At 48.7% G+C, this 17,393-nt stretch overlaps 6 non-coding genes across 6 annotated transcripts; all 6 read left to right on the forward strand.

Moving 5' to 3' along the window:
• The first annotated feature begins 1,065 nt into the window (after nucleotides 1-1,065).
• LOC137322221 (5S ribosomal RNA) lies at nucleotides 1,066-1,184 on the forward strand. The gene has a single exon (XR_010962978.1). It is a non-coding gene; the product is annotated as a 5S ribosomal RNA (ribosomal RNA).
• A 3,010-nt stretch (nucleotides 1,185-4,194) lies between these two features.
• Nucleotides 4,195-4,313, forward strand: LOC137322222 (5S ribosomal RNA). The gene has a single exon (XR_010962979.1). It is a non-coding gene; the product is annotated as a 5S ribosomal RNA (ribosomal RNA).
• Nucleotides 4,314-7,323: 3,010 nt separating this feature from the next.
• Nucleotides 7,324-7,442, forward strand: LOC137322223 (5S ribosomal RNA). Its single transcript, XR_010962980.1, has one exon. It is a non-coding gene; the product is annotated as a 5S ribosomal RNA (ribosomal RNA).
• A 3,006-nt stretch (nucleotides 7,443-10,448) lies between these two features.
• On the forward strand, nucleotides 10,449-10,567 carry LOC137322224 (5S ribosomal RNA). The gene has a single exon (XR_010962981.1). It is a non-coding gene; the product is annotated as a 5S ribosomal RNA (ribosomal RNA).
• A 3,010-nt stretch (nucleotides 10,568-13,577) lies between these two features.
• LOC137322296 (5S ribosomal RNA) lies at nucleotides 13,578-13,697 on the forward strand. Its single transcript, XR_010963050.1, has one exon. It is a non-coding gene; the product is annotated as a 5S ribosomal RNA (ribosomal RNA).
• Nucleotides 13,698-16,727: 3,030 nt separating this feature from the next.
• Nucleotides 16,728-16,846, forward strand: LOC137322225 (5S ribosomal RNA). The gene has a single exon (XR_010962982.1). It is a non-coding gene; the product is annotated as a 5S ribosomal RNA (ribosomal RNA).
• Nucleotides 16,847-17,393: the final 547 nt, after the last annotated feature.

The following is a 17,393-nucleotide window of genomic DNA, read 5'->3' on the forward strand; positions in this document are numbered from 1 at the left end:
ATTTCAGGGGCTTTCGTCGCGAAGACACTAGCCAGAAGTCCAGCGCAGGTGTTGATGAGTTTTTATGTGAGAAAGGTCAGTGCTAAGTTTACTTCTTAGTACAGCACAGAAGGAGGCCACAGGCCAGTAAATGTTTTCCCTTGCAGAGATTGCTACCTTTGAGGTCCTTGTTTTTAACTTGGTCCCTATCCGTAGCTGGTGAAAGTGTGAGTAGAGGACTAGAGTACAAGGCGGCAGAAGTTATGCTGCAGCTATACAAAACCCTGGTTAGACCGCACCTGGAGTACTGTGAGCAGTTCTGGGCACCGCACCTTCGGAAGGACATATCGGCCTCGGAGGGAGTGCAGCGTAGGTTTACTAGAACGCTAGCCGGACTTCAAGGGTTAAGTTACGAGGAGAGATGACACAAATTGGGGTTGTATTCTCTGGAGTTTCGAAGGTTAAGGGGTGATCTGATGGAAGTTCATAAGATATTAAGGGGAACAGATAGGGTGGATAGAGAGCAACTATTTCCGCTGGTTGGGGATTCTAGGAGTAGGGGGCAGAGTCTAAAAAGTAGAGCCAGACCTTTGAGGAGAGAGATGAGAAAACATTACTACCCACAAAGGGTGGTAGAAGTTTGTAAGTCTCTCACGCAAAGGGCAATTGATAGGAGCTGAATTGCGAAATTGAAATGTGAGAGAGATAGGTTTTTGTCAAGCAAAGGTATGAAGGGATATGGGCGAAAGGCAGGTCTCTGGAGTTAGATGAGAGATGAGCCATGATGTTCTGAAATGGCGGAGCAGGCAGGCAGGCAGGCAGGCAGGCAGGGAGGCAGGCAGGCAGGCGGGTGTGAATGGCCTCCTCCTGTTGCTATGTTGTAGGATTTGAATGAAGCGTTGAGCTTGCTATGTGATTGTTTTGCAGATGAAGCAGGACTTGTGTGTGTTTGTGTTTGGCAGTGCGAATGCGTGTACCCTGTGAGTGATGTTGTTTCCCCCGGCGCCAGGCAAGTGCAGAAAGTGTGGTAAAGAATGAAGAAGAGGACTGCAGCCCTTTAAGTAAAGGGAAAAGCAAGCAATTGATGCCTACGGCCATACTAGTCTGAAAACGCCCGATCTCGTCTGATCTCGGAAGCTAAGCAGAGTCAGGCCTGGTTAGTACTTGGATGGGAGACCGCCTGGGAATACCAGGTGCAGTAGGCTTTTCTTGCCAGCAGAGGCTGCTCTCAGCTCTGCGCACTCCCTTCAATCACAAAGCTTTTTGCTGCTTGCTCCTGCACTCTCTCTCGCTTTCCTTTGCCCATTGCTTTGCTGCACATTCTCCTGCTGCCAGACAAAGGCAAGGGAGTCGACACAGAGTCAACAAAAAAAAACACATGAAGAAAATAAGCTGGCAAAAAACATACACAAAGCAGCAAGCGTTTAAGTAAAGAGAAGCAAAGCAGGCCATCGCTTACTACCACACTCCTCTGAAAAGTACCCCATCCCATCCGATATCACAAGCTAAGTCAGAGGCAGGCCTGGTCAGTACTCGCTTGGGACACCGCCTGGAAATAGCAACTGCCGTCGGCTTTTCTTGTTAGCTGTTTGCTGTTCTTCACGCCGACGCTGCCTTCATTTGCCAGTCTTTTTGCTGATCGCTCGCTCGCTCGCTCACTCGCTCGCTCGCTGTTGCTCGCTTTCCTCGGCCCATTTCCTGGCAGCACGTTCATAGGAACGGGAGAAGGCCATTCAGCCCTTTGAGCCTGTTCCGCCATTCGTGACTGATGTGTACCTTAACTCCATTTACCCGCCTGTGCTCCATAACCCTCAACACCCGTGCCTAACAAAAATCAATCAATCTCGGTTTTGAGATTTTCAATTGATCCCCAGCCTCAACAGCTTTTTGGGGGAGAGAGTTCCAGATTTCTACTACACTTTGTGTGAAGAAGTGCTTCCTGACATCACCCGTGAACTGCCTAGCTGTAATTTTCAGATTATGCCCCCTTGTTCCGGACTCCCCCACCAGAGGAAATAGTTTCTCTATCGAGCCTATCAGCTCCTTTAATAATCTTAAACACCTCAATTAGATCTTAATCTTCTAAACTCAAGGGAATACGAGCCTAGTCGATGCAACCTGTCCTGACAACTTAACCCTTTTAGCCCCGGTATCATTTTGGTAAATGTGCGCTGCAGCCCCTCCAAGACCAGTGTATCCTTCCTGAGGTGTGGTGCCCAGAACTGAACGCAGTACTCCAGATGCGGTCTAAGCAGAGCTTTATACAACCGTAGCATAACTTTGTATTGTATTCCAGCCCTGTTGAGATGAAGACTAACATTCGCCGACCTGCCGGTCAAATCGGGGCCAGCGGCTGCTTTTATCCATGTGCGGAAAGGCACACATCTTCTTCTGGCCTGAATTGGGCCAAGGTGACTTAAATTGGGGTGTGGGCTTGAGCCTTTTCTAAGCAGCTGGGCCTGGGAGAGGAGAAAAGGCTGCTCCCCGGTTGTCTGTATTTTGAGGCAGGAGGGACCAGCGTTTTTGCAGCAGTGAGTGAGTGAGTGAGTGAGTGAAGGAATGGTGAAGCTAATGAAGGTTAAGGCCAGGGGAAGGCAATGAAGGGTAGGTAGGGTTGCCAACTCTGGTTGGACGCATTCCTGGAGGTTTTATCACATGACTTCCAACCACCCGACCCAGTCAAACATCCTTTTTGACCCATCTGCTATAATTTTCGAACTAATTAAGAAAAGCGTTCAAAGAAAAGGAAAAACCATTTTTCTTTTAATGCCTCTATGATGTTTCTCCACGGTTGGTTGGCAGCAGTGTCCAGGAGATTAATCTTTAATTCCTGGAGACTCCAGGGCAATCCTGGAGGCTTGGCAACCCTCCAATTGCGTGAGGTAAGCAGTCAAGTACTGACTTTTCATATTGAATCTACATTTTCTTTACCCAACATTTGGACTTCTGTCCCTTTCTCCCCAGGTTTTGCCGGGCCTCCGACAGGTCAATTTCACCCCTTAGGGCCTCTGCCTGCCCCATTTCTTATGCCTACACCACATAATCTACAAGCCTCTCCATCACCATTTTGATGCCCATTTTAGTTCATGCATCCGGAAAGTCCCGAAAGGCCTCTCCCGACCAACAATCACGGCATGTGTTTATTGAATGATTTCAGGGGCTTTCGTCGCGAAGACACTAGCCAGAAGTCCAGCGCAGGTGTTGATGAGTTTTTATGTGAGAAAGGTCAGTGCTAAGTTTACTTCTTAGTACAGCACAGAAGGAGGCCACAGGCCAGTAAATGTTTTCCCTTGCAGAGATTGCTACCTTTGAGGTCCTTGTTTTTAACTTGGTCCCTATCCGTAGCTGGTGAAAGTGTGAGTAGAGGACTAGAGTACAAGGCGGCAGAAGTTATGCTGCAGCTATACAAAACCCTGGTTAGACCGCACCTGGAGTACTGTGAGCAGTTCTGGGCACCGCACCTTCGGAAGGACATATCGGCCTCGGAGGGAGTGCAGCGTAGGTTTACTAGAACGCTAGCCGGACTTCAAGGGTTAAGTTACGAGGAGAGATGACACAAATTGGGGTTGTATTCTCTGGAGTTTCGAAGGTTAAGGGGTGATCTGATGGAAGTTCATAAGATATTAAGGGGAACAGATAGGGTGGATAGAGAGCAACTATTTCCGCTGGTTGGGGATTCTAGGAGTAGGGGGCAGAGTCTAAAAAGTAGAGCCAGACCTTTGAGGAGAGAGATGAGAAAACATTACTACCCACAAAGGGTGGTAGAAGTTTGTAAGTCTCTCACGCAAAGGGCAATTGATAGGAGCTGAATTGCGAAATTGAAATGTGAGAGAGATAGGTTTTTGTCAAGCAAAGGTATGAAGGGATATGGGCGAAAGGCAGGTCTCTGGAGTTAGATGAGAGATGAGCCATGATGTTCTGAAATGGCGGAGCAGGCAGGCAGGCAGGCAGGCAGGCAGGGAGGCAGGCAGGCAGGCGGGTGTGAATGGCCTCCTCCTGTTGCTATGTTGTAGGATTTGAATGAAGCGTTGAGCTTGCTATGTGATTGTTTTGCAGATGAAGCAGGACTTGTGTGTGTTTGTGTTTGGCAGTGCGAATGCGTGTACCCTGTGAGTGATGTTGTTTCCCCCGGCGCCAGGCAAGTGCAGAAAGTGTGGTAAAGAATGAAGAAGAGGACTGCAGCCCTTTAAGTAAAGGGAAAAGCAAGCAATTGATGCCTACGGCCATACTAGTCTGAAAACGCCCGATCTCGTCTGATCTCGGAAGCTAAGCAGAGTCAGGCCTGGTTAGTACTTGGATGGGAGACCGCCTGGGAATACCAGGTGCAGTAGGCTTTTCTTGCCAGCAGAGGCTGCTCTCAGCTCTGCGCACTCCCTTCAATCACAAAGCTTTTTGCTGCTTGCTCCTGCACTCTCTCTCGCTTTCCTTTGCCCATTGCTTTGCTGCACATTCTCCTGCTGCCAGACAAAGGCAAGGGAGTCGACACAGAGTCAACAAAAAAAAACACATGAAGAAAATAAGCTGGCAAAAAACATACACAAAGCAGCAAGCGTTTAAGTAAAGAGAAGCAAAGCAGGCCATCGCTTACTACCACACTCCTCTGAAAAGTACCCCATCCCATCCGATATCACAAGCTAAGTCAGAGGCAGGCCTGGTCAGTACTCGCTTGGGACACCGCCTGGAAATAGCAACTGCCGTCGGCTTTTCTTGTTAGCTGTTTGCTGTTCTTCACGCCGACGCTGCCTTCATTTGCCAGTCTTTTTGCTGATCGCTCGCTCGCTCGCTCACTCGCTCGCTCGCTGTTGCTCGCTTTCCTCGGCCCATTTCCTGGCAGCACGTTCATAGGAACGGGAGAAGGCCATTCAGCCCTTTGAGCCTGTTCCGCCATTCGTGACTGATGTGTACCTTAACTCCATTTACCCGCCTGTGCTCCATAACCCTCAACACCCGTGCCTAACAAAAATCAATCAATCTCGGTTTTGAGATTTTCAATTGATCCCCAGCCTCAACAGCTTTTTGGGGGAGAGAGTTCCAGATTTCTACTACACTTTGTGTGAAGAAGTGCTTCCTGACATCACCCGTGAACTGCCTAGCTGTAATTTTCAGATTATGCCCCCTTGTTCCGGACTCCCCCACCAGAGGAAATAGTTTCTCTATCGAGCCTATCAGCTCCTTTAATAATCTTAAACACCTCAATTAGATCTTAATCTTCTAAACTCAAGGGAATACGAGCCTAGTCGATGCAACCTGTCCTGACAACTTAACCCTTTTAGCCCCGGTATCATTTTGGTAAATGTGCGCTGCAGCCCCTCCAAGACCAGTGTATCCTTCCTGAGGTGTGGTGCCCAGAACTGAACGCAGTACTCCAGATGCGGTCTAAGCAGAGCTTTATACAACCGTAGCATAACTTTGTATTGTATTCCAGCCCTGTTGAGATGAAGACTAACATTCGCCGACCTGCCGGTCAAATCGGGGCCAGCGGCTGCTTTTATCCATGTGCGGAAAGGCACACATCTTCTTCTGGCCTGAATTGGGCCAAGGTGACTTAAATTGGGGTGTGGGCTTGAGCCTTTTCTAAGCAGCTGGGCCTGGGAGAGGAGAAAAGGCTGCTCCCCGGTTGTCTGTATTTTGAGGCAGGAGGGACCAGCGTTTTTGCAGCAGTGAGTGAGTGAGTGAGTGAGTGAAGGAATGGTGAAGCTAATGAAGGTTAAGGCCAGGGGAAGGCAATGAAGGGTAGGTAGGGTTGCCAACTCTGGTTGGACGCATTCCTGGAGGTTTTATCACATGACTTCCAACCACCCGACCCAGTCAAACATCCTTTTTGACCCATCTGCTATAATTTTCGAACTAATTAAGAAAAGCGTTCAAAGAAAAGGAAAAACCATTTTTCTTTTAATGCCTCTATGATGTTTCTCCACGGTTGGTTGGCAGCAGTGTCCAGGAGATTAATCTTTAATTCCTGGAGACTCCAGGGCAATCCTGGAGGCTTGGCAACCCTCCAATTGCGTGAGGTAAGCAGTCAAGTACTGACTTTTCATATTGAATCTACATTTTCTTTACCCAACATTTGGACTTCTGTCCCTTTCTCCCCAGGTTTTGCCGGGCCTCCGACAGGTCAATTTCACCCCTTAGGGCCTCTGCCTGCCCCATTTCTTATGCCTACACCACATAATCTACAAGCCTCTCCATCACCATTTTGATGCCCATTTTAGTTCATGCATCCGGAAAGTCCCGAAAGGCCTCTCCCGACCAACAATCACGGCATGTGTTTATTGAATGATTTCAGGGGCTTTCGTCGCGAAGACACTAGCCAGAAGTCCAGCGCAGGTGTTGATGAGTTTTTATGTGAGAAAGGTCAGTGCTAAGTTTACTTCTTAGTACAGCACAGAAGGAGGCCACAGGCCAGTAAATGTTTTCCCTTGCAGAGATTGCTACCTTTGAGGTCCTTGTTTTTAACTTGGTCCCTATCCGTAGCTGGTGAAAGTGTGAGTAGAGGACTAGAGTACAAGGCGGCAGAAGTTATGCTGCAGCTATACAAAACCCTGGTTAGACCGCACCTGGAGTACTGTGAGCAGTTCTGGGCACCGCACCTTCGGAAGGACATATCGGCCTCGGAGGGAGTGCAGCGTAGGTTTACTAGAACGCTAGCCGGACTTCAAGGGTTAAGTTACGAGGAGAGATGACACAAATTGGGGTTGTATTCTCTGGAGTTTCGAAGGTTAAGGGGTGATCTGATGGAAGTTCATAAGATATTAAGGGGAACAGATAGGGTGGATAGAGAGCAACTATTTCCGCTGGTTGGGGATTCTAGGAGTAGGGGGCAGAGTCTAAAAAGTAGAGCCAGACCTTTGAGGAGAGAGATGAGAAAACATTACTACCCACAAAGGGTGGTAGAAGTTTGTAAGTCTCTCACGCAAAGGGCAATTGATAGGAGCTGAATTGCGAAATTGAAATGTGAGAGAGATAGGTTTTTGTCAAGCAAAGGTATGAAGGGATATGGGCGAAAGGCAGGTCTCTGGAGTTAGATGAGAGATGAGCCATGATGTTCTGAAATGGCGGAGCAGGCAGGCAGGCAGGCAGGCAGGCAGGGAGGCAGGCAGGCAGGCGGGTGTGAATGGCCTCCTCCTGTTGCTATGTTGTAGGATTTGAATGAAGCGTTGAGCTTGCTATGTGATTGTTTTGCAGATGAAGCAGGACTTGTGTGTGTTTGTGTTTGGCAGTGCGAATGCGTGTACCCTGTGAGTGATGTTGTTTCCCCCGGCGCCAGGCAAGTGCAGAAAGTGTGGTAAAGAATGAAGAAGAGGACTGCAGCCCTTTAAGTAAAGGGAAAAGCAAGCAATTGATGCCTACGGCCATACTAGTCTGAAAACGCCCGATCTCGTCTGATCTCGGAAGCTAAGCAGAGTCAGGCCTGGTTAGTACTTGGATGGGAGACCGCCTGGGAATACCAGGTGCAGTAGGCTTTTCTTGCCAGCAGAGGCTGCTCTCAGCTCTGCGCACTCCCTTCAATCACAAAGCTTTTTGCTGCTTGCTCCTGCACTCTCTCTCGCTTTCCTTTGCCCATTGCTTTGCTGCACATTCTCCTGCTGCCAGACAAAGGCAAGGGAGTCGACACAGAGTCAACAAAAAAAAACACATGAAGAAAATAAGCTGGCAAAAAACATACACAAAGCAGCAAGCGTTTAAGTAAAGAGAAGCAAAGCAGGCCATCGCTTACTACCACACTCCTCTGAAAAGTACCCCATCCCATCCGATATCACAAGCTAAGTCAGAGGCAGGCCTGGTCAGTACTCGCTTGGGACACCGCCTGGAAATAGCAACTGCCGTCGGCTTTTCTTGTTAGCTGTTTGCTGTTCTTCACGCCGACGCTGCCTTCATTTGCCAGTCTTTTTGCTGATCGCTCGCTCGCTCGCTCACTCGCTCGCTCGCTGTTGCTCGCTTTCCTCGGCCCATTTCCTGGCAGCACGTTCATAGGAACGGGAGAAGGCCATTCAGCCCTTTGAGCCTGTTCCGCCATTCGTGACTGATGTGTACCTTAACTCCATTTACCCGCCTGTGCTCCATAACCCTCAACACCCGTGCCTAACAAAAATCAATCAATCTCGGTTTTGAGATTTTCAATTGATCCCCAGCCTCAACAGCTTTTTGGGGGAGAGAGTTCCAGATTTCTACTACACTTTGTGTGAAGAAGTGCTTCCTGACATCACCCGTGAACTGCCTAGCTGTAATTTTCAGATTATGCCCCCTTGTTCCGGACTCCCCCACCAGAGGAAATAGTTTCTCTATCGAGCCTATCAGCTCCTTTAATAATCTTAAACACCTCAATTAGATCTTAATCTTCTAAACTCAAGGGAATACGAGCCTAGTCGATGCAACCTGTCCTGACAACTTAACCCTTTTAGCCCCGGTATCATTTTGGTAAATGTGCGCTGCAGCCCCTCCAAGACCAGTGTATCCTTCCTGAGGTGTGGTGCCCAGAACTGAACGCAGTACTCCAGATGCGGTCTAAGCAGAGCTTTATACAACCGTAGCATAACTTTGTATTGTATTCCAGCCCTGTTGAGATGAAGACTAACATTCGCCGACCTGCCGGTCAAATCGGGGCCAGCGGCTGCTTTTATCCATGTGCGGAAAGGCACACATCTTCTTCTGGCCTGAATTGGGCCAAGGTGACTTAAATTGGGGTGTGGGCTTGAGCCTTTTCTAAGCAGCTGGGCCTGGGAGAGGAGAAAAGGCTGCTCCCCGGTTGTCTGTATTTTGAGGCAGGAGGGACCAGCGTTTTTGCAGCAGTGAGTGAGTGAGTGAGTGAGTGAAGGAATGGTGAAGCTAATGAAGGTTAAGGCCAGGGGAAGGCAATGAAGGGTAGGTAGGGTTGCCAACTCTGGTTGGACGCATTCCTGGAGGTTTTATCACATGACTTCCAACCACCCGACCCAGTCAAACATCCTTTTTGACCCATCTGCTATAATTTTCGAACTAATTAAGAAAAGCGTTCAAAGAAAAGGAAAAACCATTTTTCTTTTAATGCCTCTATGATGTTTCTCCACGGTTGGTTGGCAGCAGTGTCCAGGAGATTAATCTTTAATTCCTGGAGACTCCAGGGCAATCCTGGAGGCTTGGCAACCCTCCAATTGCGTGAGGTAAGCAGTCAAGTACTGACTTTTCATATTGAATCTACATTTTCTTTACCCAACATTTGGACTTCTGTCCCTTTCTCCCCAGGTTTTGCCGGGCCTCCGACAGGTCAATTTCACCCCTTAGGGCCTCTGCCTGCCCCATTTCTTATGCCTACACCACATAATCTACAAGCCTCTCCATCACCATTTTGATGCCCATTTTAGTTCATGCATCCGGAAAGTCCCGAAAGGCCTCTCCCGACCAACAATCACGGCATGTGTTTATTGAATGATTTCAGGGGCTTTCGTCGCGAAGACACTAGCCAGAAGTCCAGCGCAGGTGTTGATGAGTTTTTATGTGAGAAAGGTCAGTGCTAAGTTTACTTCTTAGTACAGCACAGAAGGAGGCCACAGGCCAGTAAATGTTTTCCCTTGCAGAGATTGCTACCTTTGAGGTCCTTGTTTTTAACTTGGTCCCTATCCGTAGCTGGTGAAAGTGTGAGTAGAGGACTAGAGTACAAGGCGGCAGAAGTTATGCTGCAGCTATACAAAACCCTGGTTAGACCGCACCTGGAGTACTGTGAGCAGTTCTGGGCACCGCACCTTCGGAAGGACATATCGGCCTCGGAGGGAGTGCAGCGTAGGTTTACTAGAACGCTAGCCGGACTTCAAGGGTTAAGTTACGAGGAGAGATGACACAAATTGGGGTTGTATTCTCTGGAGTTTCGAAGGTTAAGGGGTGATCTGATGGAAGTTCATAAGATATTAAGGGGAACAGATAGGGTGGATAGAGAGCAACTATTTCCGCTGGTTGGGGATTCTAGGAGTAGGGGGCAGAGTCTAAAAAGTAGAGCCAGACCTTTGAGGAGAGAGATGAGAAAACATTACTACCCACAAAGGGTGGTAGAAGTTTGTAAGTCTCTCACGCAAAGGGCAATTGATAGGAGCTGAATTGCGAAATTGAAATGTGAGAGAGATAGGTTTTTGTCAAGCAAAGGTATGAAGGGATATGGGCGAAAGGCAGGTCTCTGGAGTTAGATGAGAGATGAGCCATGATGTTCTGAAATGGCGGAGCAGGCAGGCAGGCAGGCAGGCAGGGAGGCAGGCAGGCAGGCGGGTGTGAATGGCCTCCTCCTGTTGCTATGTTGTAGGATTTGAATGAAGCGTTGAGCTTGCTATGTGATTGTTTTGCAGATGAAGCAGGACTTGTGTGTGTTTGTGTTTGGCAGTGCGAATGCGTGTACCCTGTGAGTGATGTTGTTTCCCCCGGCGCCAGGCAAGTGCAGAAAGTGTGGTAAAGAATGAAGAAGAGGACTGCAGCCCTTTAAGTAAAGGGAAAAGCAAGCAATTGATGCCTACGGCCATACTAGTCTGAAAACGCCCGATCTCGTCTGATCTCGGAAGCTAAGCAGAGTCAGGCCTGGTTAGTACTTGGATGGGAGACCGCCTGGGAATACCAGGTGCAGTAGGCTTTTCTTGCCAGCAGAGGCTGCTCTCAGCTCTGCGCACTCCCTTCAATCACAAAGCTTTTTGCTGCTTGCTCCTGCACTCTCTCTCGCTTTCCTTTGCCCATTGCTTTGCTGCACATTCTCCTGCTGCCAGACAAAGGCAAGGGAGTCGACACAGAGTCAACAAAAAAAAACACATGAAGAAAATAAGCTGGCAAAAAACATACACAAAGCAGCAAGCGTTTAAGTAAAGAGAAGCAAAGCAGGCCATCGCTTACTACCACACTCCTCTGAAAAGTACCCCATCCCATCCGATATCACAAGCTAAGTCAGAGGCAGGCCTGGTCAGTACTCGCTTGGGACACCGCCTGGAAATAGCAACTGCCGTCGGCTTTTCTTGTTAGCTGTTTGCTGTTCTTCACGCCGACGCTGCCTTCATTTGCCAGTCTTTTTGCTGATCGCTCGCTCGCTCGCTCACTCGCTCGCTCGCTGTTGCTCGCTTTCCTCGGCCCATTTCCTGGCAGCACGTTCATAGGAACGGGAGAAGGCCATTCAGCCCTTTGAGCCTGTTCCGCCATTCGTGACTGATGTGTACCTTAACTCCATTTACCCGCCTGTGCTCCATAACCCTCAACACCCGTGCCTAACAAAAATCAATCAATCTCGGTTTTGAGATTTTCAATTGATCCCCAGCCTCAACAGCTTTTTGGGGGAGAGAGTTCCAGATTTCTACTACACTTTGTGTGAAGAAGTGCTTCCTGACATCACCCGTGAACTGCCTAGCTGTAATTTTCAGATTATGCCCCCTTGTTCCGGACTCCCCCACCAGAGGAAATAGTTTCTCTATCGAGCCTATCAGCTCCTTTAATAATCTTAAACACCTCAATTAGATCTTAATCTTCTAAACTCAAGGGAATACGAGCCTAGTCGATGCAACCTGTCCTGACAACTTAACCCTTTTAGCCCCGGTATCATTTTGGTAAATGTGCGCTGCAGCCCCTCCAAGACCAGTGTATCCTTCCTGAGGTGTGGTGCCCAGAACTGAACGCAGTACTCCAGATGCGGTCTAAGCAGAGCTTTATACAACCGTAGCATAACTTTGTATTGTATTCCAGCCCTGTTGAGATGAAGACTAACATTCGCCGACCTGCCGGTCAAATCGGGGCCAGCGGCTGCTTTTATCCATGTGCGGAAAGGCACACATCTTCTTCTGGCCTGAATTGGGCCAAGGTGACTTAAATTGGGGTGTGGGCTTGAGCCTTTTCTAAGCAGCTGGGCCTGGGAGAGGAGAAAAGGCTGCTCCCCGGTTGTCTGTATTTTGAGGCAGGAGGGACCAGCGTTTTTGCAGCAGTGAGTGAGTGAGTGAGTGAGTGAAGGAATGGTGAAGCTAATGAAGGTTAAGGCCAGGGGAAGGCAATGAAGGGTAGGTAGGGTTGCCAACTCTGGTTGGACGCATTCCTGGAGGTTTTATCACATGACTTCCAACCACCCGACCCAGTCAAACATCCTTTTTGACCCATCTGCTATAATTTTCGAACTAATTAAGAAAAGCGTTCAAAGAAAAGGAAAAACCATTTTTCTTTTAATGCCTCTATGATGTTTCTCCACGGTTGGTTGGCAGCAGTGTCCAGGAGATTAATCTTTAATTCCTGGAGACTCCAGGGCAATCCTGGAGGCTTGGCAACCCTCCAATTGCGTGAGGTAAGCAGTCAAGTACTGACTTTTCATATTGAATCTACATTTTCTTTACCCAACATTTGGACTTCTGTCCCTTTCTCCCCAGGTTTTGCCGGGCCTCCGACAGGTCAATTTCACCCCTTAGGGCCTCTGCCTGCCCCATTTCTTATGCCTACACCACATAATCTACAAGCCTCTCCATCACCATTTTGATGCCCATTTTAGTTCATGCATGCGGAAAGTCCCGAAAGGCCTCTCCCGACCAACAATCACGGCATGTGTTTATTGAATGATTTCAGGGGCTTTCGTCGCGAAGACACTAGCCAGAAGTCCAGCGCAGGTGTTGATGAGTTTTTATGTGAGAAAGGTCAGTGCTAAGTTTACTTCTTAGTACAGCACAGAAGGAGGCCACAGGCCAGTAAATGTTTTCCCTTGCAGAGATTGCTACCTTTGAGGTCCTTGTTTTTAACTTGGTCCCTATCCGTAGCTGGTGAAAGTGTGAGTAGAGGACTAGAGTACAAGGCGGCAGAAGTTATGCTGCAGCTATACAAAACCCTGGTTAGACCGCACCTGGAGTACTGTGAGCAGTTCTGGGCACCGCACCTTCGGAAGGACATATCGGCCTCGGAGGGAGTGCAGCGTAGGTTTACTAGAACGCTAGCCGGACTTCAAGGGTTAAGTTACGAGGAGAGATGACACAAATTGGGGTTGTATTCTCTGGAGTTTCGAAGGTTAAGGGGTGATCTGATGGAAGTTCATAAGATATTAAGGGGAACAGATAGGGTGGATAGAGAGCAACTATTTCCGCTGGTTGGGGATTCTAGGAGTAGGGGGCAGAGTCTAAAAAGTAGAGCCAGACCTTTGAGGAGAGAGATGAGAAAACATTACTACCCACAAAGGGTGGTAGAAGTTTGTAAGTCTCTCACGCAAAGGGCAATTGATAGGAGCTGAATTGCGAAATTGAAATGTGAGAGAGATAGGTTTTTGTCAAGCAAAGGTATGAAGGGATATGGGCGAAAGGCAGGTCTCTGGAGTTAGATGAGAGATGAGCCATGATGTTCTGAAATGGCGGAGCAGGCAGGCAGGCAGGCAGGCAGGCAGGGAGGCAGGCAGGCAGGCGGGTGTGAATGGCCTCCTCCTGTTGCTATGTTGTAGGATTTGAATGAAGCGTTGAGCTTGCTATGTGATTGTTTTGCAGATGAAGCAGGACTTGTGTGTGTTTGTGTTTGGCAGTGCGAATGCGTGTACCCTGTGAGTGATGTTGTTTCCCCCGGCGCCAGGCAAGTGCAGAAAGTGTGGTAAAGAATGAAGAAGAGGACTGCAGCCCTTTAAGTAAAGGGAAAAGCAAGCAATTGATGCCTACGGCCATACTAGTCTGAAAACGCCCGATCTCGTCTGATCTCGGAAACTTAAGCAGAGTCAGGCCTGGTTAGTACTTGGATGGGAGACCGCCTGGGAATACCAGGTGCAGTAGGCTTTTCTTGCCAGCAGAGGCTGCTCTCAGCTCTGCGCACTCCCTTCAATCACAAAGCTTTTTGCTGCTTGCTCCTGCACTCTCTCTCGCTTTCCTTTGCCCATTCCTTTGCTGCACATTCTCCTGCTGCCAGACAAAGCCAAGGGAGTCGACACAGAGTCAACAAAAAAAAACACATGAAGAAAATAAGCTGGCAAAAAACATACACAAAGCAGCAAGCGTTTAAGTAAAGAGAAGCAAAGCAGGCCATCGCTTACTACCACACTCCTCTGAAAAGTACCCCATCCCATCCGATATCACAAGCTAAGTCAGAGGCAGGCCTGGTCAGTACTCGCTTGGGACACCGCCTGGAAATAGCAACTGCCGTCGGCTTTTCTTGTTAGCTGTTTGCTGTTCTTCACGCCGACGCTGCCTTCATTTGCCAGTCTTTTTGCTGATCGCTCGCTCGCTCGCTCACTCGCTCGCTCGCTGTTGCTCGCTTTCCTCGGCCCATTTCCTGGCAGCACGTTCATAGGAACGGGAGAAGGCCATTCAGCCCTTTGAGCCTGTTCCGCCATTCGTGACTGATGTGTACCTTAACTCCATTTACCCGCCTTTGCTCCATAACCCTCAACACCCGTGCCTAACAAAAATCAATCAATCTCGGTTTTGAGATTTTCAATTGATCCCCAGCCTCAACAGCTTTTTGGGGGAGAGAGTTCCAGATTTCTACTACACTTTGTGTGAAGAAGTGCTTCCTGACATCACCCGTGAACTGCCTAGCTGTAATTTTCAGATTATGCCCCCTTGTTCCGGACTCCCCCACCAGAGGAAATAGTTTCTCTATCGAGCCTATCAGCTCCTTTAATAATCTTAAACACCTCAATTAGATCTTAATCTTCTAAACTCAAGGGAATACGAGCCTAGTCGATGCAACCTGTCCTGACAACTTAACCCTTTTAGCCCCGGTATCATTTTGGTAAATGTGCGCTGCAGCCCCTCCAAGACCAGTGTATCCTTCCTGAGGTGTGGTGCCCAGAACTGAACGCAGTACTCCAGATGCGGTCTAAGCAGAGCTTTATACAACCGTAGCATAACTTTGTATTGTATTCCAGCCCTGTTGAGATGAAGACTAACATTCGCCGACCTGCCGGTCAAATCGGGGCCAGCGGCTGCTTTTATCCATGTGCGGAAAGGCACACATCTTCTTCTGGCCTGAATTGGGCCAAGGTGACTTAAATTGGGGTGTGGGCTTGAGCCTTTTCTAAGCAGCTGGGCCTGGGAGAGGAGAAAAGGCTGCTCCCCGGTTGTCTGTATTTTGAGGCAGGAGGGACCAGCGTTTTTGCAGCAGTGAGTGAGTGAGTGAGTGAGTGAGTGATTGGGTGAGTGAGTGAAGGAATGGTGAAGCTAATGAAGGTTAAGGCCAGGGGAAGGCAATGAAGGGTAGGTAGGGTTGCCAACTCTGGTTGGACGCATTCCTGGAGGTTTTATCACATGACTTCCAACCACCCGACCCAGTCAAACATCCTTTTTGACCCATCTGCTATAATTTTCGAACTAATTAAGAAAAGCGTTCAAAGAAAAGGAAAAACCATTTTTCTTTTAATGCCTCTATGATGTTTCTCCACGGTTGGTTGGCAGCAGTGTCCAGGAGATTAATCTTTAATTCCTGGAGACTCCAGGGCAATCCTGGAGGCTTGGCAACCCTACAATTGCGTGAGGTAAGCAGTCAAGTACTGACTTTTCATATTGAATCTACATTTTCTTTACCCAACATTTGGACTTCTGTCCCTTTCTCCCCAGGTTTTGCCGGGTCTCCGACAGGTCAATTTCACCCCTTAGGGCCTCTGCCTGCCCCATTTCTTATGCCTACACCACATAATCTACAAGCCTCTCCATCACCATTTTGATGCCCATTTTAGTTCATGCATCCGGAAAGTCCCGAAAGGCCTCTCCCGACCAACAATCACGGCATGTGTTTATTGAATGATTTCAGGGGCTTTCGTCGCGAAGACACTAGCCAGAAGTCCAGCGCAGGTGTTGATGAGTTTTTATGTGAGAAAGGTCAGTGCTAAGTTTACTTCTTAGTACAGCACAGAAGGAGGCCACAGGCCAGTAAATGTTTTCCCTTGCAGAGATTGCTACCTTTGAGGTCCTTGTTTTTAACTTGGTCCCTATCCGTAGCTGGTGAAAGTGTGAGTAGAGGACTAGAGTACAAGGCGGCAGAAGTTATGCTGCAGCTATACAAAACCCTGGTTAGACCGCACCTGGAGTACTGTGAGCAGTTCTGGGCACCGCACCTTCGGAAGGACATATCGGCCTCGGAGGGAGTGCAGCGTAGGTTTACTAGAACGCTAGCCGGACTTCAAGGGTTAAGTTACGAGGAGAGATGACACAAATTGGGGTTGTATTCTCTGGAGTTTCGAAGGTTAAGGGGTGATCTGATGGAAGTTCATAAGATATTAAGGGGAACAGATAGGGTGGATAGAGAGCAACTATTTCCGCTGGTTGGGGATTCTAGGAGTAGGGGGCAGAGTCTAAAAAGTAGAGCCAGACCTTTGAGGAGAGAGATGAGAAAACATTACTACCCACAAAGGGTGGTAGAAGTTTGTAAGTCTCTCACGCAAAGGGCAATTGATAGGAGCTGAATTGCGAAATTGAAATGTGAGAGAGATAGGTTTTTGTCAAGCAAAGGTATGAAGGGATATGGGCGAAAGGCAGGTCTCTGGAGTTAGATGAGAGATGAGCCATGATGTTCTGAAATGGCGGAGCAGGCAGGCAGGCAGGCAGGCAGGCAGGGAGGCAGGCAGGCAGGCGGGTGTGAATGGCCTCCTCCTGTTGCTATGTTGTAGGATTTGAATGAAGCGTTGAGCTTGCTATGTGATTGTTTTGCAGATGAAGCAGGACTTGTGTGTGTTTGTGTTTGGCAGTGCGAATGCGTGTACCCTGTGAGTGATGTTGTTTCCCCCGGCGCCAGGCAAGTGCAGAAAGTGTGGTAAAGAATGAAGAAGAGGACTGCAGCCCTTTAAGTAAAGGGAAAAGCAAGCAATTGATGCCTACGGCCATACTAGTCTGAAAACGCCCGATCTCGTCTGATCTCGGAAGCTAAGCAGAGTCAGGCCTGGTTAGTACTTGGATGGGAGACCGCCTGGGAATACCAGGTGCAGTAGGCTTTTCTTGCCAGCAGAGGCTGCTCTCAGCTCTGCGCACTCCCTTCAATCACAAAGCTTTTTGCTGCTTGCTCCTGCACTCTCTCTCGCTTTCCTTTGCCCATTGCTTTGCTGCACATTCTCCTGCTGCCAGACAAAGGCAAGGGAGTCGACACAGAGTCAACAAAAAAAAACACATGAAGAAAATAAGCTGGCAAAAAACATACACAAAGCAGCAAGCGTTTAAGTAAAGAGAAGCAAAGCAGGCCATCGCTTACTACCACACTCCTCTGAAAAGTACCCCATCCCATCCGATATCACAAGCTAAGTCAGAGGCAGGCCTGGTCAGTACTCGCTTGGGACACCGCCTGGAAATAGCAACTGCCGTCGGCTTTTCTTGTTAGCTGTTTGCTGTTCTTCACGCCGACGCTGCCTTCATTTGCCAGTCTTTTTGCTGATCGCTCGCTCGCTCGCTCACTCGCTCGCTCGCTGTTGCTCGCTTTCCTCGGCCCATTTCCTGGCAGCACGTTCATAGGAACGGGAGAAGGCCATTCAGCCCTTTGAGCCTGTT

Source organism: Heptranchias perlo, chromosome 5 (genome assembly GCF_035084215.1).
Source record: "Heptranchias perlo isolate sHepPer1 chromosome 5, sHepPer1.hap1, whole genome shotgun sequence".
In the NCBI taxonomy this organism is placed as follows: domain Eukaryota; kingdom Metazoa; phylum Chordata; class Chondrichthyes; order Hexanchiformes; family Hexanchidae; genus Heptranchias; species Heptranchias perlo.